General features: G+C 40.3%; 1 pseudogene; it reads right to left on the bottom strand.

Moving 5' to 3' along the window:
* On the bottom strand, positions 1-25,880 carry LOC133250042 (nucleolar RNA helicase 2-like; annotated as a pseudogene).

Genomic DNA, 25,880 nt, shown 5'->3' with positions numbered 1-25,880 from the left:
TGGGTACTTTTCTGGATAGCAATGAGGTGGTGAGTGATGAGTGATAGTTGCTCAGTCACGCCTGACTCTTGCAACCCCACAGACTGTAGCCTGCCAGGCTCCTCTGTCCATGGAACTCTCCAGGCAAGATTACTGGAGTGGGTTGCCGTTTCCTTCTCCAGAGGCTCTTCCCGATCCAGGGATCCTGCATTGCAGAAAAGTCTTTACCATCTGAGCCACCAGGGAAGCCTACTATTAAGAGACCTTTCCAAGTATAAAGACAGGTCAACTTAAGAAGTATCAGCAGATACATGCTTGATTTTATCTTACAATCTATAGACAATACATTAGAATATGTAATGAATCCATACACCTTTTCCAAAGGAATACCCAAGACAGAAGTAGCAATAAAGTTATAAATGACCGTCATCAATCAGATGAAATAATTTAGACGAAGCTTTTCTCTCTTGAAGAAACAGGGACTGGGCAAGTGGTCAGGAAGGAAATACAATGCGCTTTTACCTTTGTATGAAAAATAATGTTCAGTTTCACATTGTTGAACATAGTTCTGTTTTTGCCAAATAAATCCTCTACTTCAAATTACTGTCCAAATGCTTTATTAAAACTCTGCTTCTGGCCTTTGTTTTGGAATCTGTTACTTTTGTTGCCACCTCTTGATCGCTGTACCAGCGCTGTGAATCATGCCACTTTTCCTGTACTTCTGTTACCGATGCAGTAGGGATATCAAAGCAAACACCCTGCTTTCCTTTAAGACCATTCCCTTCACTTTGGAATCAATATCCTCACCTAGCTGTTCTTTAAGTTCTTTCCAAGCATAACTAATGTTTGGCATTTCAATTGAGCACCACAAAATCATGGTCACAAAGCCCGCTTCTGAGTTGATCAAGGAGTGCTGGTCTACCGACGTGGCACCGGAAATGTGGGCCAGGGCTGCTGCCAGGGCTTCCACAGCTCCCTTCTCCTCAGTCAGCTTCTCATCCAACTGCTTGAAGTGGGAGGCACAGAGTCCAAGAGCCTGATGGCATCTTTGCTATAAGATTTTATTATCTCTGTTGCAGAAAGAACACCTATTCATTTAAATTTAATTCCCGCTTTTTGCTCCACTTGGGCTAACTGGTATTCTTCTTTGTGCTGGTAAAAGCAGATGCAAACCCTGGTCCTCCCAGCTCTACCTGTTCGCCCAGAACGATGAATGTAGGATTCAGCACTCTTTGGTGGAGAACTTTGAACAACCAGAACAACCTCAGGGATGTCTAACCCATTTGCAGCAACATTGGCTGCAACCAAAACTCCAAAATCACCATTTCTAAAACCTTTCAGGGTGATTTCCCTTTGCTTGTATGAAATGTCTCCGTGTAATGACTGGGCATCCTGTCTTACAACCACATTCTGTGACAACTCCTGGGCTTCTTTCTTCATTTCACAAAATATGATAGTGCGTCCTTGAAAACCACTGTACACTCAGCTCACATCTCCAATGACTGCTGCCCTCTGAGTCCAGTGGCACTTGATAGCCAAATGCTCTACAGTTATTGCCATTTTCTGCGTCTTTTTACCAATCAGGTCCACTTGTTCATATGTAGATTTCATGTATTTCTTAGCAATATTATACACCCAATAGGGGCAAGTTGCAGAAAAAAGCAGTTTGGGGATTGTCTTCTGAATCTTTCTTGTCTACCACACATAAAAAGCCCTGTTCTGGCCTCTGAGCTTTGTTACCTGTGGCCCCTTTCAAGGAGGGTCTGGGCAATTCTCCCGTGTGCCAGGCACCAAGTGCTGGGCTAGAAGGAGAGCGTAGGTCTTCAGCAACCAAGGAAAGGAGGTGCCTGAGGACACACACAGTGATGATAGATTGCACTACCTTCAGTTTTTATGTTAGAAGTTGCATGTGTAAATCGTATGCCTGCCACGCTATTTATAGGTGTTCGAATCAGAACCTTGCACACTGCAGCAACTGAGGAATCACTACGGAGTCAGTTAATTAATAGAAGTTGCACAGCCGGCTACAAGAAAGATGCCAAGGGAGAAACCAAATCAACAAAGAAGTGTTTATTCCTTGTAAGGAAACTATGCTCCCCAAATTCAAGATATACGTCAACTTAGAGGAGATGTCTAAGGCAAGAAAGCAGGAAAATATTCTATTCTTTCCCTCCTCTTTGGAAGTGTGTTTTCAGGTTTTTCTAAGAGATATTATTTTTCATGAGTAACTTCATCTGACAGACAACGAGAATATTCTTCTTTGTTGGTTAGGGTCAGGAGGTTGTAACTTCTTCTTGTATCATCTTGGTGGAAAGGACTCTCTGAAGCCACTTGCAACCATACGTTGCTGTAAGACCTTGAGTTGTGGGGCACAGGAGAACAATGGACAAAGAATAAACACAGGATGTGTTCTTCACTCTGCGTTGTTCAGTGTTCAAAGAACACCCTGAGTAATGGCTGCTGGCGCCACAGTGACAGGCATTCACACGTGTGCTGTGCCCTATTTTGAGGTCTGTGAGAAATAGGCAACCAAAGGAAGTCTAGACCTGGGTACCTTCTCTTTGCTTGGTTTTAAGGAGAGCTGAAACTGAGTCCTGTGAAGTGTCGTAAGAAACTTGAAATCAGGGTTAAAACTTTCCAGCATGCATGGTGAAAAAAATTATCACAATAACAACTTCAATGTGTTAAATGAGGCAGCATATTTTTAAAAACAAAAAAGATCAGAGGTTTGGGATTAGACCTAGTTCAAATTCTTGTTTGTTTCTTATTGGAGGTGTAGCCTTCACCTCAGTGAATTTCAAGCTCTTTGCTATAAAATTGGAATAAAATCATGTATCAAAAAATTCATAAGGTGCAAAGAGCTTCATGGTGCATTTTCAAACACACTCTCTCATTTGATCTTTGCAATTACAGTTGAGAAACCTGAGGCTTAGAAATTGAAATGTTAACAGCTTGTACAACTCAATAACAAAACAACAAACAACCCAACCAAAAAAATGGGCAGAAGACCTAAATAGACATTTCTCCAAAGAAGACATATGGATGGCAAACAGACCCATGAAAAGATGCTCAACATCACTGATTATTAGAGAAACACAAATCAAAACTACAATGAGATACCACCTCACACCAGTCAGAATGGTCATCATCAAAGTGTCTGCAAATAACAAATACTAGAGAGGGTGTGAAGTAAAGCAAATCCTCCTACACTGTTGGTAAGAATATAAGTTGGCACAGCCACTATGGAGAACAGTATGGAGGTTCCCTAAAAAAAAAAAACAAAAAACAAAAATAGAACTACCATATGATCCAACAAATGGAAGGGAAAAAAGTGGAAGCAGTGACAGATTTTATTTTCTTGGGGTCCAAAATCATTGTAGACTGACCACAGCCATGAAATTAAAGATGCTTGCTCCTTGGAAGTGAAGCGATGGCAAAGCTAGACAGGGTATTAAAAAGCAGAGCTATCACTTTACCAACAAAGGTCTGCATAGTCAAAGCTATGGTTTTTCCAGCAGTTACGTACAGATGTGAAAGTTGGACCCTAAAGAAAGTTGAACACTGAAGAATTGATGCTTCTGAACTGTGGTGCTGGAGAAGACTCTTGAGAATCCCTTGGACTGCAAGGAGATCAAACCAGTCAATCCTAAAGGAAATCAATCCAGATTTCTGGAAATATTCATTGGAAGGAGTGGTGCTGAAGCTGAAGTTCCAATATATTGTCCACCTGATGTGAAGAGATGACTCTTTGGAAAAGACCCTGGTGCTGGGAAAAACTGAGGGCAGGAGGAGAAGTGGGCAACAGAGATAAGATGAATGGCATCATTGATTCAGTGGACGAGAGTTTGAGCAAACTCTGGGAGATAGTGAAGGACAGGAAAGCCTGGTGTGCTGCAGTCCATAGGGTCACAAAGAGTCGGACCCGACTGAGTGACTGAACAACAACAACGTGATCCAGCAATCCCACTCGTAGGCACATATCTTGAGAAAACTATACTTCAAAAAGATACATGCACCCCTGTGTTCACAGCAGCACTATTTACAATAGCCAAGACCTGGAAACAATCTAGATGTCTATCTATAGAGGATGGACAAAGAAGATGTGGTGCACATATACAATGGAATACTGCTCAACCATAAAGAGTGAAGGAAATAACGCCATGTGCAGCAACATGCATGAGATGATCACACTAAGCAAGAAAGAGAAAGACAAATATAGATCACTTATATATGTAATCTAAAATATGACACACATGAACTTATCTACAAAACCAGAAACAGACTCTCAGACAGAGAACAGACTCGTGCTTGCCGAGGGGGTGGGGGTGGACGAGAAACGGAGTGGGAGTTTGGGATTAGTAGATGCAAACTAGTATATATAGAATGAATAACCAATAGGTTCCTACTGTACAGTACAGGTACAAATATTCAATATCCTATAATAAACCATAATGGAAAAGAATATAATATATATATGCATTATATAGACAACTGGATCACCTTGCTGTACAGCAGAAATTAATACAACACTAAATCAACTATCCTTCAACAAAATAAAAAAAAATTTTAAAGGGAAATTGAAATGTCTTGTTCTAAATCACACAGGATAAGGACATATGTCTTCTGACTCATTGTCCTATGCTCTTTCCACAAAACACACAAAATATATTCTAACCAACTAGCAATAAGGAAAATGAGTTGAAAGAAAGAGGAGCTAGCTGGCTCTAGATAAGGCTTCTCTCTGCTTAAGCCCAGAAGCCAGTGAGCTGGGGCTGAGCTGAGAAAGCAGCACGTGACCATGAAGGTGGCCCTCTGCTTACAGAAGTGAACTCAAATCTAAATTAGCCTAGTCAATTAGGAATTTGATTCTACCTACAGGAAGAGGATTTTACACATTAGCACTCCTAAAATTGTATGAGTAGAAGATGGTCTCGATTAACTTGTATTGCAAAAACTGATTATAATGTAAGACCAAGGCTTCAGCCTGAGCCACCATAAAAGCTCAACAAAATAAGAGCTAATTCCACAAAGCTAACTTTGCCTTTTGCGCTCATGGGTAGTTTCATGACTCTAGTCTGGATCATTAGCTCACTTTATTACCTGTGGGGTCTTTCAGTCTCCATTGGGTCCTCTCTCTGCCAAATTCTGCCTGGTACTATAATTCAGGAGCTTTGAGAAACATGAAATTTATGGTCTGGGATTTTTCTAGTTGTATAATGCAATGCTCTTAACTTCATTTTAAAAAACTGCTTCAAAATGTGAGATCACATTAATAATGAATTCTTCATAGGGTCAAATGTCCATACCTATGGTCTAAAACGTCCCTTCTAGATACAATTCTCTTGATAGTATAATTAAAAGCTTAAACTCTAAAGTAAGAGAGAACTGGGTTCTAAACTCAGTTCCAGCTGTGGGATCTCAGATGAATTATTTACATATCCTCAGTTTCCTGATCTGTAAAATGATGACAAGGATTGTATTTACCTCATAGAATTATTAGGAGGCATTTGAATGAAATAATGTTTGCAACATGCTTAGTAACTCCTGGAAAACAGCCATCATTCAAGAACCTTACTGCTATCATTATTCATCAAGTATTTATTCCCTGGTGTCTCAGTGGTAAAAAAAAAAAAGAAAAGAAATCTGCCTGCCAATGTAAGAGATTTGGGTTCAAACCCAGAATCAGAATGATCCCCCAGAGAACAACCCACTCCAGTATTCTTGCCTGGGAAATCCCATGGACAGAGGAGCCTGGAGGGCTATGGTCCACGGGGTCTCAAAGAGTTGGACATGACTTGGCGACTAAACAATAAACAATATCTGGCAAATACTGCAGCAGCAGGAGGTGGTTCTACTCAGGAGGCTACAGTGACCAGTGCCTGGTGCATAGCAGTTGCTGACGCAGCAATTAGCTTCTGATAGTAGTAAAACAAGTCAAGGGGGGTCACTATAGAAGACTCCAACTCTGAGAAAGCTGCCACCTAGAAAAGTCACCTGATTAGGAGCAATATCCTTAAATTATAAAAAGTATCAACAATTGAATTTCAAAAAGGCAACAAAGCAAAAAAAAATTCACAGAAATACAAATATTGAGAAAAAGAATACATAAAGATGATTTGAAAACAAGATTCCTATGCTTTATACTTTCTGTAGATATATATATTACTACAATAATTACTATTTTTGTGTTACAAAAATCTCCATAGAACTAAGGTTTAAAATATCTATAAGTGAAGCATGCAGTCTCCTCCTCTGCATTTCCCCAGTTACAAGCACATGGTGGAATTTCGTCATGATTTGGCTGCAAAGAGAAGGCCTATTGTGGTCATCTCAAAGAGTAAGGCTTGGCAGAGCATTCTGTAGGTAAAGAGAACACTAAATAATCATTGTTAAACAAGAAAGAGAAAGAAAAAAAGGTTTGAATTTCAAGAACAGGATTATAAATGAAATCAGACTCAGAACTGGTTTGAGGCCATGTTTCCTTCACATCTCTCCGTCCTCTTTGTCTTCCAATAGTTCATTCTTTCATGATAGGCTCCCTTCCTAGGAAGTTACCTGATTCAGAATCCTGGACATGAGTCTTTCCCTTGTATTTTTAGGTCAAATCACCAAGTCTGGGGTCCTGTCTCTTAAATAAATCTGTAACTTAGTGTCCTTTTCAAAGCCACCACGACTACCTTCACTGAGGTCCGTGGATTCTGGGGATAACTTCCTATTCAGTCTCTAAGCATCCGAGTCAAAACATACTGGATTTTTATTACCAAAGGATATCACTGACATGTATTTCATGATTCCCTGACCTATACTTTATGCTTTCATCATATTTATGTTATTTAACATTATTTTTTCATGAGTTCTTTTTAAAGATGACTACTATAATCAGGGGAAATTGATGTTTTAAATCTGATAAATCAAGGTTAATCTGTAAAAGGGTATCAAAGTCATCAAACCAGGAATGAGTTTGACATTATTAAACATACTGTATCTCTATTATAAGAGTACTGAAAGAACTGATACAAATTTAATTGAGGATTTTCTGTACAGTTTGGAGTAAAAACTAAAGGATCACGTAGCCTCTCCCCCACAGGTAGGTGGACCATATTCCCTGAGTGGTTGAGAACAATTCTATTTCATGACTGTTGTCCTAGAATAATCATTATTTATCCAGCTTGGGGAATAAATTTTATCATCACTATATCTAGAATGGATATATCATACAGTGTATTTCCCCCTTTTTTTCTTGTAAAAGGATTCCCTTACTTGGGAAGTACCCATTATATGGGATTCCAGGAAAGCTGAACCCCACATGGCAACTCTCCTAACCTTTATTCTCCATAAGTAGACACATGCCTCCAGCATGGCCAGTCGGAATAACCCCTATCTTGGACCACAGTTTAGGAATAAGCATATAAATCAAGCTATCCAGCAGAGTCCTTTCTGAAACAGTTTTACAGGCACTTTCTGGGACAATTCTCTTTTATCTGGGTTTGTTCAAGTGGTTGGATATTAGCACTGGGGTTCCAGGGACTTCTTAGCCTACCACGTAGAGAAAGATTGTCTCAAAGTGAGAGCGCCACAATGACATCACTGACTATGCCTCAAGTCAGCCGCTTACCAGTCTCCCCAATTCAATAAGACATGACATTTTGGGGCTTCCTTGGTGGTCTAGTGGTTAAGAATCCACCTGCCAATACAGGGGACACAGGGTTGATTCCTGGTCCAGGGAGATCTCACCTACCCTGGGGCAATTAAGCCCGTGCACCACAACCACTGAGCCAGGGCTCTAGAGCCCCTGAGCTGCAACTACTGAGCCCACGCACCACAACTGCTGAAGTCCAAGCGCCTAGAGGCTGTGCTCTGCAAGAGAAGCCACCACAGTGAGAAGTCTGGGAACCACAACAAAGAGTGGCCCCCACTCACCACTAGAGAACCCCCACGTGCAGCAACGAAGACCTAGCACAGTCAAAAACTAATAAATAAATCTTTAAAAAGAGATGTGACTTTTTAATAATCAGTTTAAATGGTTCTAATTAATAGAACTATTAATTAGCCCAGCTCTCCTTCCAGTGTATAACATGAACCTCCTAATGAAATTGAACATCATATGGAATCCCATAAAGGCAGAGATTTCCATTCTTGAGATTTATCTAATGGAAAAGAGAATACATATTAGTTAAAGCACTTAATAATACTTATTAACTAAATGTAAATCATTGTTACAGTTATAACCACAAGGGAGTAACCAGTGAATTTGAGGTGCAGCTCTTGCAAACTACAAGGGAAGTCTCAGAGGAAGAGCAGTATGTTCGTTGCATCTTAATGACTCTTTCTGAGATAAGAACCGGCTGGAAGCACATGGCTCCTGGTTACATGTGGCTTATCTGCCAGATGCTGTCTAATTTGCACCCTCTTTCTGATCCCACCCCTCAGTCTCCACAGAGTCAGGAGCTGGCGTGAAAAGAGGTTCTGCAAAGAGGCGAGACAGCTATTTTTGCACATCACTTGGTGAATTTTAAGAGCTGAAAATGTAATTAATTTTAGGCTACCTCAAAATATCCCTGAGTCAAAACACCTGCATCAAAGAAGCAACTTCAAAGTGCCAGGTATCGACTGCCTCTTTCCGTTGGGTCTTGCCCCCTTAATTTAGTTTCCATCCAGACTCTCGAGGGAATTTTATAAGATGAAAACCTGATCTAATCATGACCTTATTTAAAGTCCCTCTGGCTCCTGTTTTCCTTTCTCCCACCCCGTCCCCACGTGGGTTCCCAGCTCCAGTTACGTCAAACTATACGCAGGTCCCTGAATCCCCACGTGACTCATGACCCCAACTCTGCAAGCCCTCCCCTGCCTGATGAACTCTTCATCTTGGGTCATCTCCTCTGAGAAGGACTCCTGGGTCTCTCCAGACAGGGCTAGTTAGGTGCTTCCTGCTCTGGGCTCCCTCAGCACTCTGCTGATTCTCTAATATCACACTTACTCCTTCAGGGGTCTTACTTGTCTCCTATTTGTCTCTCCTGCTAGGCTGTTGATTCTTCAAGGGCAGAGGATATGTCTTCTTTATCGTTGTTGCCTTTGAACTTGGCATAGTACATCGCATGGCAGTTGTTCAATAAATGTTTGTTGAATGAGTGAATTAATAAATGCATGTATCAGTGAATAAATGGGTTATAAATTGAGCATAAGTAACCAACCATAATAGGATGATTACACTGGATGTCTCTCACAGCTACACAATTTTTAACTTGTTCATGTGAAATTTGAAGTTGTTAGTTTCCTGCCTGCCCCACAGGGGGAAGGAACATTCATGCTGATATTTAGGGTTTGAGAATAAAGTTATGTTCATCACTCATTAGTTGTACTTCAAGGGCATGATAGTTCATTTGCCAGAAGTTTAAGGACTCCACTTGACTTAGAAGTTTCCTGGATATTAAATTAGATAATACATGAGATAATACATGTAAAGGACAGTGTATGGCACAAGCACGCATTAAAAGTACTAATACTAACACTATTGATATTGTCATCACCAGCATCAAAACAGCAGCAGCCTTAAGGAATCAAGCTGTTGCATATCGCGGCAGAGCCCAGAGGTTAGAAAGCACAGGGTTTGCAATTAACTGCCTGGGTTTATGTCCTGCTTCCACCACCTACTTGACAACTGGCCTTTAAAAAGTAATCACTGAAGGATAAGGGGAGGGGATAGTTAGGGCGTTTGGGATGGATATTTACACATGGCTATGTTTAAGACAGTAACATGGAAACATACATTACCATATGTAAAACAGATAGCCAATGGGAATTTGCTGTATGACTCAGGGAGGTCAAACCAGGGCTCCATAACAACCATGACGGGTGCGAGGGAGTTTCAAGTGGGAGGGGACACGGGTAAACCTATAACTGATTCATGTTGATGTTTAGTAGGAACCAATGCAATACTGTAAAGCAATTATTCTTCAATTAAAAATAAATACATAAATAAAATAAAAATAAATAAATGAAATGGATAACCAGCAAGGACCTACTGTATAGCACATGGAACTCTGCTCAATGTTATGCTGCAGTCTGGAAGACAGGGGAGTTTCGGGGGAAATGGATACATGTATAAATATGGCTCGCTGCCTCTGCTGCTCACTGAAACTATCACAACATTGTTAATGGGCTATACACCAATACAAAATTAAAAGTTTGAAAAACAAACAGCAATCACATGTCTGTTCTGTGCCAAGGGGGCAGGGGGGAAAGGATGGGCTGGGAGTTTGGGGTTAGCAGATGAAAACTATTATATATAAAACTGATAAACAACAAGGTCCTACTGAACAGCACAGGGAACTGTATTCAATATCCTATGATAAACAGGGAATGGAAAAGAATATGAAAATGGAAATACATATATAACTGACTCACTTTGCTGTACCTCAGAAATTAACCCAACTTTGTAAATCAACTATTCTTCAATAAAACAAATTTTTTAAAAATGCAAAAATTAAAGATATCTTAATGATTTCTGAGTCTGAGTTGCCTAATCTATAAAATAAAGATGTATGCATTTAACAAGCATTGATAGGTTGATTTTTCTGTGCCAAGAATTTTTCTAGGTGCCTGGGATCCACAGCAAATAAAATGAATACCCCTGAGCACATGAGGTTTACACTCTCAAATAAAATCTATCAGAATAAATGAAATGTATCATAAACTAAATTTTTATGGTGATAAGTGCCATGACTGAAACAAAAGCCAGGATGTGGATGGGGAGTGGGACAGGATTGCATTTTAAACAGAGTGGCCACAAAAGGGGACATTTGTGTAAATCTGAAAGTGGAAAGAGAGCGAGAACGGGGCCAAGGTGGGAGTGTGGGCACAGCAAGGAGGGAAGCATGACCAGGTCAGGGGTCAGGGTGGAAAGTCAGACATCAAGGATGGACCTCGGAGGCCTGTTGGAAGGACGTTGACTTTTCTCTGAATGAAATTCCACTGGAGGGTTTTGAGCAAAGGTGTGACTTGACTTACAGGGTTACACGGACAACTGTTCTGAAAATGAGAAGGGTGGAAGCTAGGAGGCCACGGCAATAATTCAGAATAGATGGTAAAAGGGACCTTCATGGCCTGTAATTGTGATATTTTCCTTCCATCTCACAGAAAATGGTTACAATTACTTATTATATCAGAACTGCAGCTTCTGGGAAATTATTGTACTCCAGTACACAAACCTATGATGCCTGTGATGCGAGTGGCAAGTCTTTACTTGTGCAGTATGCAACCTGCAGAACCACAGGTGTTGGGAGAGAGAGAAAGAATATTAAAGATGACTGGTTTTGGTTTGAGCAATGGGAAGGATGAAATTTCCATGAATTAAGAAGAGTGAGTGGTGACTCAGTGGTAAAGAAACCTCCTGTCGATGCAGGAGACATGGGTTCAATCCCTGGGTCAGGAAGGTCCCCTGCAGAAGGAAATGGCAACCCACTCCAGTATTCTTGCCTGGGAAATCCTATGGACAGAGGAGCCTGGTGGGCAAGAGTCCATGAGATCACAAAAGAGTCAGGCACAACTTAGGAACTAAACAACAATGAGGAAAATTTGTGGTGGCATAGGCAGGAGATTCATTTTGAGCGTGTTGAATTTTAGAAGTGTGGTGCTGAGGATAATAATGGAACTTGTCTTTCAGGATTATTGTGAAGATTAGTTGGTCTGTGTAAGCGTCAAAAGCTATCAGTAGTTGTTCAACAAATGCTAAATCTTGGACTTCCCTGGTGGTCCAGTAGTTTAAAATCCACTTGCCAATGTGGAGGACACTGGTTTGATCCCTGCTTATGCCACTACAAACTCTAAGCCCACGCACCTAGAGCCTGTGCGCCACAAGACAAACCAGCATACAGAGAAGCCTGTGCACTGCAGTGAGGAGTAGCCCCCGCTTGCCACAACCAGAGTAAACCCACGCACAGCACAAAGATTCAGTGTAGCCAGAAATGAAATGAATGAATTAATATAAATAAATAAATGGCGGATTCTATCATTGTCTGGTAACTTGAATTTTCAATGTACACATTTAGACTGTAAAAAAATAAATTTAAACTGTACATATATATATATACACAATATAAGATCACAGATGCATATATGTAGTCATAGGATCATATTCTAAGTGGTTAGCATTCCAGGCTCGCTATTCCAAAACATAATTCTAAATCTGCAATCCAGACTGATCTTCTATCATCAAATTAAAAATAATGAAGTTGTTATTTTATACACACACACCTGTCTGACTTCTATCTGTCTATCTTTGATTAAACATGTGAACGTGTGTGTTTGGAGCAGGGGTGGCATTTGCTTTGCAAAGTCCTCTCTCCTCTTCCCCTGCTGCACATATGGGCTCTTTGTCCTGACCGAGTAATAATACACAAACAAGCAAGAAACCACTGAAGAATAAAATTGATTATCTTTCAGAATTCCTTTTCTGTCTCTCATCAGACCTGACAAAACAGGAATGCTCAAATCTAGGTTGTAAAAATGAAATTACATTTTGGTTTTTATTACCTGTGATACCACTGAAGCAGAATATTTTGATGGGACTGTTTAAAAATTCCCCTGTCAGCATGTAACAACGCATTTGTTACAATCAACTTTGGCAGGTTGCTCTCCCACTGACTCTTATTCTCTGGACCAGGCTAAGCTACACTAAGAAGATAGTTTTTGGTATAGTTAAGTATTTCGAAAAATACTCTCTTTTGAAAAAGCAACAACAGCAAAACTCTGTAGAATTAAGTGGTGGCAATTTGGGGAGAGAAAGAAGTCAGAGATGCTAAATGATCTAACCCGAAGACATCTTAGTACCAAACTGGACACAGCTTAGGATTTACGCAAACCATGTGCTTAGTAGGCATCATCATCCCTCTCTAAGCTTCCACCAGGTTTTCTGTTTTGTACATTAGTACCTTTTAAAGTTACTGAATAGTTAATATTTTAATGTACATTTACATATGCATATAGAAATATCCAATTGGGGGATACTTTTTTGTTTTATATAAACATGTTACGTATTTTTGTCAACTTATTTAAAATTTTTATAATGATATGTTCATATATAAGAATAAATGCTTATATATATAAATAGTATAAATAATAAAAGAATGAATACTTGGGGTGCTCAACTTAAGAAAGTTAAAACAAAAGGCTTTGATGTGCCCAGATCACCCTTTATGGTCAAACTGCCTTCTCTCCTCTTAAAGGTAATTACGGTCCTACTATCCTAAAATTGGCACTACTTGCTGCCTAACAGACTTTTGCCAAAAAAATGCACTGGTCTTAACAAACACCTCTTCCAACAACACAAGAGAAGACTGTATACATGGATATCACCAGATGGTCAACACCGAAATCAGATTGATTATATTCTTTGCAGCCAAAGATGGAGAAGCTCTATACAGTCAGCAAAAACAAGACCAGGAGCTGACTGTGGCTCAGACCATGAACTCCTTATTGCCAAATTCAGACTGAAATTGAAGAAAGTAGGGAAAGCCACCAGACCATTCAGGTATGACCTAAATCAAATCCCTTATGATTATACAGTGGAAGTGAGAAATAGATTTAAGGGCCTCGATCTGACAGATAGAGTGCCTGATGAACTATGGAATGAGGTTCGTGACATTGTACAGGAGACAGGGATCAAGACCATCCCCATGGAAAAGAAACGCAAAAAAGCGAAATGGCTGTCTGAGGAGGCCTTACAAATAGCTGTGAAAAGAAGAAAAGCGAAAAGCAAAGGAGACAAGGAAAGATATAAGCATCTGAATGCAGAGTTCCAAAGAATAGCAAGCAGAGATAAGAAAGCCTTCTTCAGCGATCAATGCAAAGAAATAGAAGAAAACAACAGAATGGGAAAGACTAGAGATCTCTTCAAGAAAATCAGAGATACCAAAGGAAAATTTCATGCAGATGGGCTCGATAAAGGACAGAAATGGTATGGACCTAATAGAAGCAGAAGATATTAAGAAGAGATGTCAAGAATACACAGAAGAACTGTACAAAAAAGATCTTCATGACCCAGATAATCATGATGGTGTGATCACTGACCTAGAGCCAGACATCCTGGAATGTGAAGTCAAGTGGGCCTTAGAAAGCATTACTAGGAACAAAGCTAGTAGAGGTGATGGAATTCCAGTTGAGCTATTCCAAATCCTGAAAGATGATGCTGTGAAAGTGCTGCACTCAATATGCCAGCAAATTTGGAAAACTCAGCAGTGGCCACAGGACTGGAAAAGGTCAGTTTTCATTCCAATCCCAAAGAAAGGCAATGCCAAAGAATGCTCAAACTACCGCACAATTGCACTCATCTCACACGCTAGTAAAGTAATGCTCAAAATTATCCAAGCCAGGCTTCAGCAATACGTGAATAGTGAACTTCCAGATGTTCAAGCTGGTTTTAGAAAAGGCAGAGGAACCAGAGATCAAATTTCCAACATCTGCTGGATCATGGAAAAAGCAAGAGAGTTCCAGAAAACATCTATTTCTGCTTCATTGACTATGCCAAAGCCTTTCACTGTGTGGATCACAATATACTGTGGGAAATTCTGAAAGAGATGGGAATACCAGACCACCTGATCTGCCTCTTGAGAAATTTGTATGCAGGTCAGGAAGCAACAGTTAGAACTGGACATGGAACAACAGACTGGTTCCAAATAGGAAAAGGAGTACATCAAGGCTGTATATTGTCACCCTGTTTATTTAACTTCTATGCAGAGTACATCATGAGAAACGCTGGACTGGAAGAAACACAAGCTGGAATCAAGATTGCCAGGAGAAATATCAATAACCTCAGATATGCAGATGACACCACCCTTATCGCAGAAAGTGAAGAGGAACTCAAGAGCCTCTTGATGAAAGTGAAAGTGGAGAGTGAAAAAGTTGGCTTAGAGCTCAACATTCAGAAAATGAAGATCATGGCATCTGGTCCCACCACTTCATGGGAAATAGATGGGGAAACAGTGGAAACAGTGTCAGACTTTATTTTTCTGGGCTCCAAAATCACTGCAGATGGTGACTGCAGCCATGAAATTAAAATACGCTTACTCCTTGGAAGGAAAGTTATGACCAACCTAGATAGCATATTCAAAAGCAGAGACATTACTTTGCCAACAAAGGTCTGTCTAGTCAACGCTATGGTTTTTCCTGTGGTCATGTATGGATGTGAGAGTTGGACTGTGAAGAAGGCTGAGCGCCGAAGAATTGATGCTTTTGAACTGTGGTGTTGAAGAAGACTCTTGAGAGTCCCTTGGACTGCAAGGAGATCCAACCAGTCCATTCTGAAGGAGATGAGCCCTGGGATTTCTTTGGAAGGAATGATGCTAAAGCTGAAACTCCAGTACTTTGGCCACCTCATGTGAAGAGTTGACTCATTGGAAAAGACTCTGATGCTGGGAGGGATTGGGGGCAGGAGGAGAAGGGGACGACAGAGGATGAGATGGCTGGATGGCATCACTGACTCGATGGACGTGAGTCTCAGTGAACTCCGGGAGTTGGTGTTGAACAGGGAGGCCTGGCGTGCTGCGATTCATGGGGTCGCAAAGAGTCAGACATGACTGAGCAACTGATCTGATCTGACCCCTTACTTACCTTTAGTTTTATTACATATTTATGTATCTATTCATTATTTATAGATGATAAAGTTTGAAAGTTTTTGACCTTTATATATAGGTAATTGTGCTGTAGTTATTTTTCTGCGACATGCTTTTCCATCGATGTCACTTTTATAAGATAAATCCACATTGAAATTTGTAGCCATTGTTCAATCATCTTTCTACTGTATAGTATTTCGTTGTATGAATGGATACAAAACTATTTTTTCTTTTTCTCCATTCACTGGACATTTTGGTGATGTGCAATCTTTTACAAACATTTCTGCTATGAATATTTTTCTCTCCCAGTGCCCACGTCCAGAAGTTTCTTGGACATAAACCGAGGGTGGGCATATATCAAGAATATATACCACAGGTGGAATGAACATGTAATGCTTTTCAAGTATTTTCATAGATGTGCAAAAATGTCAAGCTCTGATAATGTCAAGATGTGAATGAAGCAAGCACAACTCTTTTAGTCCTGGCAAGAGTATAAGATGGTATGTTTGCATGCTAAGTGGTTTCAGTGTGTCTGACTCTTTGTGACCCCATGGACTGTTGTCTGCCAGGCTCCTCTGTCCATGGGATTCTACAGGCAAACATACTGGAGTGGGTTGCCATGCCCTTCTCCAGGGGATCTTCCTGTTCGAGGGATCAAACCTATATCTCTTATGTCTCCTGCATTGGCAGGCGTGTTCTTTACCACTAGCACCACCTGTTTAAGCGATATAAGATGGCATAACTATTCTAAATGCCTGAGGCTTGGTGGAAATGTACACTCTGATTCACAAATCTCATGCAAATAATATTTTACTGCCACAAACTGAAAGGACTATTGTAATAAGAAATCTCAAAGTACGCGAAGCTAGGGCTGTTCAGTGAGCATTCTGTTAGAACCCTTCTACTCCCTTATGTTTAGGTTGAGGGCAATGGCCATTGGCTTGGCCATGGTAAGGTCTCTGAGGATGTGAGAACTTCATAGTTAAGAAAAACTTCTTTTAGCAAGCCAAGTCACCTAGATCTAACATCCAGGTTCCAGGTACTACTTCTTACCACACTCACAGTATCTTCTCGTCACTCACCTACATAATTGCAATACTCTTTGTTAACAGTGATCAGACCATGGACAAGCAAAATCAGTTCCAAGCCTAGGAAGGATGGTGGGAAAAAATATACCATCAGATTTACTGTAAATAACAAATTCTTTTCAAAAGTGGCTAGCAGACTTTCCCGGTGATTCAGCAGCAAAGAACCTGTCTGCCAATGCAAAGGACATGGGTTCAATCCTTGCTCCAGGAAGATCCCACGTGCTATGGAGCAACTAAGCCCTCTCAACACAACTACTGAAACCCACACGCCTAGAGCCCATGCTCCACAGCAAGAGACGTCACCACAACGAGAAGCTTGGGAACTGTAACTAGACAGCAGCCTGCCTGCAACAACAAAGACCCAGCAGAACCAAAAATAAAATATATTTTTTTAAATAGTGGTTATATGTTTTAATATTATCGCAGACTTAGTATATAGAACATATGTTGCAGACATCTTCTCCAAGACTGTGGCTTGTCTCTTCACTTCCTTTATAGTATGTTTCACAAATTCAAAATAAAAGATTAATTGTGATTTTTCACAGAAATGCTGTTATAGTCTGAATAACCAATTCATTCTTAAAACTTGCACTATGCTTTTTCAGATGAGTCAGCTAACATTTAACACTATTTCTGTCTATTGATTAAAACAATGGACCAGAGATTTAAATTTCAGGACATCTAAAATATAAAATAATGATAAAATAGCCCTGAATAGCCAAGAAAATCTCGAGAAAAAAGAACATAGCTAGAGGAATCATGTTCCCTGAGTTCAGAGTATACTACAAATCTACAATAATCAAGACAGTATGGTAACTGGCACAAAAACAGACATATGGATTAATGGAATAGGACAGAGTGCACAGAAACAAACCCATGCACTTATGGTCAATTAATCTATGACAAAGTTGGCAAGACTTCAACAGAGAAAAGACAGTCTCTTCAATAAATGGTGCTGGGAAAACTGGACAGCTACATATAAAAGAATGAAATTAGAATATTCTCTAACATCATATACAAAAATAAACTCAATAAAATAACTGAAAACAGATTAAAGACCTAAATGTAAGACTATAAAACTTCTATAAGAAAACATAGGCAAATCACTATTTAAATAACATAAATTGTAGCAATATTTTTTGGCTCTGTCTTCTAGAAAAAAGGAAATAAAATAAAAAATAAATGAGATTGAATTAAACTTAAGAGCTTTTGTATAGCAAGGGAAACCATAAATAAGACAAAAAGACAACCTACTGAATGGGAGAAAATATTTGCAAATAATGTGATCAGGGATATCTAACATATATAAACAGCTCATACACCTGTTCAAAAAAAAGAAAAAAAAAAGACCCAATTCAAAAATGAGCAGAAGACCTAAAAAGACATTTCTCTAAGAAGAAATGCAAATCAAAGTCACAATGAGATATTACCTCACACCTGCCAGAATGGCTATCATCAAAAAGAACACAAATAACAACTGTTGGTAAGGATGTGGAGAAAGAGGAACCCTCATACACTGTTGGTGGGGACATAAGTTGGTACAATCACTGTGGAAAACAGTATGGAGTTTTCTCAAAAATAAAAACAAAAATAGGACTACCATATGACTGAGCAATTCCATTCCTGGGTATATATCTGAAAAAACACAAACACTAATTCAAAAAGATATATGTAGCCACAGTGTTCATAACAGCATTATTTATAATTGCCAAGATACGAAGCAACTTAAGTGTCCATCAGCAGATGAATGGATAAAGAAGATATATGTATACACAATGGAATATTTCTCAGACATAAAAAAGTATGGAATTTTGCCATTTGCAACAATATGGATGGACTTGGGGAGTATTATGCTTAGTGATGGAGAAGGCACTGGCACCCCACTCCAGTTCTCTTGCCTGGAAAATGTCCATGGGGTCGCTAAGAGTCCGACAGGACTGAGCGACTTCACTTTCACTTTTCACTTTCCTGCATTGGAGAAGGAAATGGCAACCCACTCCAGTGTTCTTGCCTGGAGAATCCCAGGGATGGGGGAGCCTGGTGGGCTGCCGTCTATGGGGTCGCATAGAGTCGGACACGACTGAAGCAACGTAGCAGCAGCAGCAGCAGCATGCTTAGTGAAATATGTTAAACAGAGAAAGACAAGTACTGTATGATATCACTTACGTGTGAAATCTAAAAAAACATAGCAAACCAGTCAACATAACAAAAAAGGAATAGACTCACAGATATAAAGAACAAACTTGTTCTTTCCTCTCCCAGTGGGGAAAGGAAACCCAGGAGGGGCAATACAGGGGTAGGAGACTATGAGATACAAACTATTATGTACAAAATAAGCTATAAGAATATATTATACAACATGGGAATATAACCAATAATTTATAATAACTATAAATGGGGTATAACCTTTAAAAATTATGAATTACTATATATACCTGTAACATATATAATGGTTGGATGGCATCACTGACTCGATGGACATGAGTTTGAAAGCTCTGGGAGTTGGTGATGGACAGGGAAGCCTGGCGTGCTGCAGTCCATGGGGGTCACAGAGTCGGACATGACTGAGCAACTGAACTGAACTTACATAATATTGTATATCAACTACACTTCAATTAAAAAAAATAAAATGATAAAATGTTCATAAATATAAGAACTTACAAAAATGCCATAATTGTAAGTGGTATTCAGAAAGTCAGTACAAATATGAATATTTATATGTTCTGCTTCAAGGTGATCTGTAAATGAGATAATTTCCTACATGGAGCCTTAAAACAAAATGCAAAAAAGAAATATATCATGATGAAAACATTAAACTGAAATTTATTGGCCTTATTATCCATTTATCCCTATTCCTTGATATGCTGCTGCCTCTTGCCTGGAAAATCCCATGGATGGAGGAGCCTGGTGGGCTGCAGTCCATGGGGTCGCTAGGAGTCGGACACGACTGAGCGACTTCACATTCACTTTTCACTTTCATGCATTAGAGAAGGCAGTGGCAACCCACTCCAGTGTTCTTGCCTGGAGAATCCCAGGGACGGGGGATCTGTCCCACAGATGGCAGCCCACCAGGCTCCGTGTTTTGAAATTTTGTCAAATAGTTGTATGAAGCCAGAGAACTTCCATATAATTTTCAAATAAAGAAGAGAAACCTCTATAGTAGACTAAAAAAGATTTTCTAGCACAAGCCCTAAGTAATGCATTTTAGAAGAAAACTGATATGTTTTGTCACTAAAAGCATACACCAATGTTACTAAGACAGCATTCACAGCTTTATTCCTTATTGTAAAATTAGATCAGGCCAAGACAGTAAAGAATCTGCCTGCAATGCAGGTTTGACCCCTCGGTCTGGAAGATCCCGTGAAGAAGGAAATGGCAACCCATTGTAGTATTTTTGCCTGGAGGATCCCATGGACAGAAGAGCCTGGAGGGCTAAAGTCCATGGGGTCACAAAGAGTTGTACACGACTGAGCAACTAATACTTTCATACTATTGCTAAGAAATCTATAAAACTTCCGATTAAAATATAGTTCTTGAGAGGAAACAGAATGAGTTATCAAATAAAATTCCTTTATCAAAGGGAACCAGTTGAAGTCACATGGAAGTACTGTCACATGATCATAGTGTGTGTGTGTGTGTGTGTGTGTGTGTGTGTGTGTGTGTGTGTGTGTGTCTGTGTGAGTGAGTTCTTTTCAGTAGGTTGGAACCTCTGATATGCTGAATACAAATCCGCACTTGGTATACATGCTGTCTGTCCATGAGGGAGAAGGGTTTGGTGGTATCTGTCCCACTTATTACTGAAATCCATGCTACTATAGAGATTTTTTTCATTCATTGAAAATTTCTATGTGAGAAGTGATATGGAGTGGGGCCAGTGTTGACAGGTGGGGACATCCAGGAAGGGGTTAACAGAATTTGCTCCTGATCGCCTGACCCCACATTGCTGTACACATTCACTGGCATTCAATGCTAAGTGACTCTTGATCTTCAATGCTAAGTGACTCTTGACCTTGATTTTGAGTTGAAGGAAATAATGACAAGTAAAAATGAGATGAAATTATATCCACTAATGCTAAAACTGTTCAGCATGCTGTGAGGGGAAAAATTAAGCAGTGACACACACCAAAAATCCACTTCTCCCCACTTTCATAGGAAAAAATACTAGCAAGACCATAAATAGAAACATAATTTTACTCAAAAGTATTCATATGAGACCATATTAGAGACGTTTCTATATTCATAACACGATTAATGCCAGGAAGGGCTAAGGAGACCATCTTATGTATTATCTGATCAGGGACACCTTTGAGAATGAAAGGAGGCCCTTTTAACAGTTTTATCAATGTTAAGATAATAGACTTAAACTGAAACCATCTCTGAGATACATGTCATCTTAGTAAAGACTATTTCTAAGACTTCCTTGATGGTACAGTGAATAAGAATTCACCTGCCAAAGCAGGGGGCACAGGTTCAATCCCTGGCCTGGGAAGATCCCACATGCCCTGGACAACTAAACCTGGGCTCCAAACCTACTGAGCTCACAAACCACGATTGCTGAGCCTGTGCGCCTAGAGCCTGTACCCTGCAACAAGTGAAGCCACACCAGTGAGAAGACTGTACCCTGCAATGAAGAGTAGCTCCCACTCACCACAACTAGAGAAAGCCTGTGCACAGCAATGAAGACCCAGCACAGCCAAAAAAATAATTTTTAAAAGAGACAGTTTCTATGATTTCAGGTAACTTGTTTGAGTATTACATGTACAGTATTATTAACAAAGTAAATAGTTACCATTCGGGGTGAAATACAGTGTTAATGTTGAGGATAAGCTATTAAGACTTTCTTGTAGATTGAATTATGACATAAATCATTTGATTGCTGAGTATTTCAATCTTTTCCAATCCTGGATGATTTTCTCATGCCTTAGAGAAATAAATTGATTCTACATATTGAGCATATTTTACAATTTTAATACACTAAAAAAAAAAAAAAAAAGAACCCAGAAGAAATACTTTCAAAAGCTGAACTCACCCAGATTGGACTTAATAATCCATCCATCACTGTCTTCCTAGGTAAAACATCCACCCTTGAGTTTTTAGTTTATTGCTATGGAGTGGAGAAAGTACTTGGTAAGAAATCTCACTGTGGGATAAATTGAGACAGTAGCATTGAAACATATACTTTATCATATATAAAATAGATAGCCAATGAGAATTTGCTGTATGACACAAGGAGCTCAACTTGGCCCTCTGTGACAACCTAGAGGGGTGGGATGGGGTGGGAGGAGGTGGGGAGGTTCAAGAGAGAGGGGACATGTGTATACCTATGGCTGATTCATGTTGATGTATGGCAGAAATGAACACAACATTGCAAAGCAATTATCCTCCAATTAAAAATAAGTAATTTTTTAAAAAAGAATATGAAAAAATGATGAAGATTTTGAAGAGGGAAGACATGTTTATTTAAAAAAAAAATCTCACCATAATTTCCCCACAAGCATTTGAAAGATTCACCAAACACCTGCTGCCTGTCTCCCAAACTTTTCACTGTGAGAATATTGTTATTTAATAGAACAAAGAGAACTCTAAATTGGATATGAAATCTCATCAATGGTTCACAGTGTCTGCAGATCCCTTAGTGAAAGATAGTAAACAAGTATCATCCTTCTTACTGATATGAAACTGGTAAATAATGCTAACAATAGTAAGCTAACATACTATGCTTTTATTTCATTTTTTATTATGATTAATCTTTTGAGAATGTTTACACTTGCTGGTGATTTGCATGACTCATACACAAAGTAAACGGTCTGCAAATGCCAAAAGTTTTAGAAACCTTTAAAAATGAGTTCCATGTCAGAACTGAGGCTTGTAGGTCTGAGCCTTAACCAAGATTGCAAAGGGTTGACAGGGTAGATATGTTTATGGTCTACATTGCTCCTTTATCCTGCAAGAATTAACTCAAGTATCAAATTCTACAAACATTTGAATCCCATTTGTGTGTCAAAGTTATAACAATGTACAGAAACCAGCCCTTGTCCTCAAGAAACTTCAGAGAATCTGTGAAACCTCAGAGGTTTAAGCGCTACATTAGAGAAAATTTAAGAATCTCTAAAAAAGTACAAAACAGTACCAACCAAGACTTGGGGGAGTCAAATCAGACAACTGAAACCTGAGAGCTGAAGGAGTGGTGAAGTAGAGCATTCCTAGTATAGGCAACATGATTTGCACAAACCCAGGAAGTGAGAAAAAACATACCATCCCCAAAACTGCAGATCACTCAGTACAGCAGAGCACCTGGAGGGAAGAGACACTACCATTAACACGGTTTATGTGAACTACATTACAGATCTCCATCCTGGGCACCATAGGTAGCCAGTGAAGAATGTGAGCAGAAGAGGGATGTGACTAGAAGTGCACTTTAGAAATACTCTGTAGAATGGAAAATGAATTGGAGGGAGGCAAGAAGAGACAGGGAGACTTGGCAGGGGGCTATAACGGCAATGGGATGATTTAAGAGCAATGATAGCAGTAATTATGGGAATGCAAAGGAAGGGAAAATAGAGGATGAAAGTGAATTTTGACATTTAATTTTGGTCTTGAAAGATGAGTAAGAGTTTACCAGGCAGGCAAGTAGGGAAGGGCATTCTAGGCACAGCAAAGACGAAGGAAACAAAAGAAAAAGGCATATTCCTGGGCACTCATACAGCAAAGACATGAGATATGGAGAGAAAGATGGCTTGGGAACAGGGTTGGATGCCACTTGGTTTTTGGAGATGGGGAGTGACATGCCCATTTCTATATTTTAGAAAAACAAAGATAGGGCATAAGATAGATTTAGAGTACGGGGAGCCACCACCCTACCAAGCCCCTTTACAACAGCACATCTGATCGCTCCACCTCTGGGCCTCCATAGGAATTCCTTCAAACAAAGGAGATTTGACCAGAACAAGGACACACTGAGATTTCCATAAGGAAATGCTTTCAACAGATCCTTGCAGGAATCAGGCTGTTTTTAGTCACTTTGAGTTGCATGGCACCAGCTGACATCCTGAGAAGGCAATGGAACCCCACTCTAGTACTCTTGCCTGGAAAACCCCATGGATGGAGGAGCCTGGAAGGCTGCAGTCCATGGGGTTGCTGAGTGTCGGACATGACTGAGCAACTTCACTTTCAGTTTTTACTTTCATGCATTGGAGAAGGAAATGGCAACCCACTCCAGTGTTCTTGCCTGGAGAATCCCAGGGACGGGGGAGCCTGGTGGGCTGCCATCTATGGGGTCGCACAGAGTCGGACACAACTGAAGCGACTTAGCAGCAGCAGCAGCCAACATCCTCTAAACAATCAGAGCCCCTTTGGAGTGGAGGAAACTCATGGAATGTTTAGCAATAGGGAGGGAAATATTCTTCAACATTAGCTACATCTCTTCAAGTGCTCCCTTTTCCTCTCCTTTCCTCACTGACTAATACAAACCAATCATCTGTTCTGCAGCCTGCTCTGTGGAGGTAAACAAAAGACCAGGGAGAAGGTAAAATACACTGTTTCCCAGCCTGGAGTGTTTGATTGATTACGGGAGGGGAAATATCACTCCTGGCTGTTCAAAAAGGAGCCCTGTGAACACCTGTTCTTTGTAGAAGATGTGGGGAAAAGAGTCATCCTATTAATGCAGGGCCAATGTCCTGACAAGGAATGGGATGCAAATGTCACAAAGGGCCATTGTGAGCAAAGCTGCCTTTAATTGGGTGGCTTAGCTAATTTGTAGGATCCTGCTGCTGCTAAGTCACTTCAGTCGTATCCGACTCTGTGCGACCCCATAGATGGCAGCCCACCAGGCTCCCCGTCCCTAGGATTCTCCAGGCAAGAACACTGGAGTGGGTTGCCATTTCCTTCTCCAATGCATGAAAGTGAAAAGTGAAAGTGAAGTCACTCAGTCGTGTCTGACTCCTAGCGACCCCATGGACTGCAGCCCACCAGGCTCCTCTGCCCATGGGATTCTCCAGGCAAGAGTACTGGAGTGGGGTGCCACTGCCTTCTCCTTTGCAGGATCCTAGGAGGAAGTAAACTTCACTCCCACACAAATATCTGAAACTTCATGAGCGGCTGTGAGCTCCTGACCCAGGCTCGGGTTTATGATTGAGTACAGAGAAAAGATGCCACAGAAGATGGTCCCTGGTCTCTCATAGCACAGCAGGGACTCCAGCAAAGAAAGCTGCTGTCAATTTTCAATTTCTATGACTCATCTCTCACATTTTAATTTTCTGGAATTGGGATGCAGCTCACTGCTGACATGTAACATTTAATGCAGAATTATTTCTTTTCTTGTAAGATGTTCTTCAGTAGATATGTGTCATCTGATGTTCTGGGAAAGGCATGGACAGATATATTCCCCTCAGTGGGTGGTGAGCATGTGGTTTAGCCAGTGACCTCTGCCACAGAGGCTGTTTGCTTATGAAATCTTCCTCCTGCAGAATGGTGCCCACAGAGCTGGGTATCCTGGGAAGTCTGACCTCTGCATGGACAGAAGTACCTTAAGTGGCATAACTGTGGGGTCCATTCAGCAGGGGACCTTTCATGGATCCTGTTCAGTTCTCATGCATCCTGAAATTCCTGCATTATAAAATCATTCCTTTAGGTCTTAAAAAGTCATCTTGTCATTGAGAGTTTTCTATTGCATTATTTTCAAATTGAATAGCAGTGAACTCTTTTCCAGTAAAATCTCATTGGCAATAATAGTATATAGATATTTCAATGATACTTGTTTACTGGAAAAAAAAACTTAATCTTTGCACAATTTCTGAATCACCTCCATGGAACACTTGTTTGAAAATTACTACTCAAATCCACTAGATATATGGGAAAAAATTATGAGAGAAGAATCTGGCCCAACAACCTCATTTTACTAGAGAGGCAACCGAGGTTTCAAGAGATTAAGAGGCTCAGCTGTAGGTAGTACTTATGTGGGTGCTGACCGTGGGCATCAGAACCTCTGCCAGCTGACTCCTGGTCTATAGTTCTCGGAGGACAGTAGGTGCCACTGACAAGAGGGGGCAGGCAGAGGTCCACATGCCTGGGTCACCATGTTTCCTGGCTCTGGCCCTGTGCCCTCAGAAGAGATGCCCGCCACCATGCCACTGCAGCTTCTACAGCCTGGTCCTCCTTCCTCTCCTCTCCTCTTTGTGCCAGCTGCCGTCATGAGGAGGGTGGCCAT

Source organism: Bos javanicus, chromosome 6 (assembly GCF_032452875.1).
Source record: "Bos javanicus breed banteng chromosome 6, ARS-OSU_banteng_1.0, whole genome shotgun sequence".
NCBI classification, from domain to species: domain Eukaryota; kingdom Metazoa; phylum Chordata; class Mammalia; order Artiodactyla; family Bovidae; genus Bos; species Bos javanicus.
Note: the sequence above shows the minus strand (reverse complement) of the source record. Positions and strands in the feature narration are given on the sequence as shown.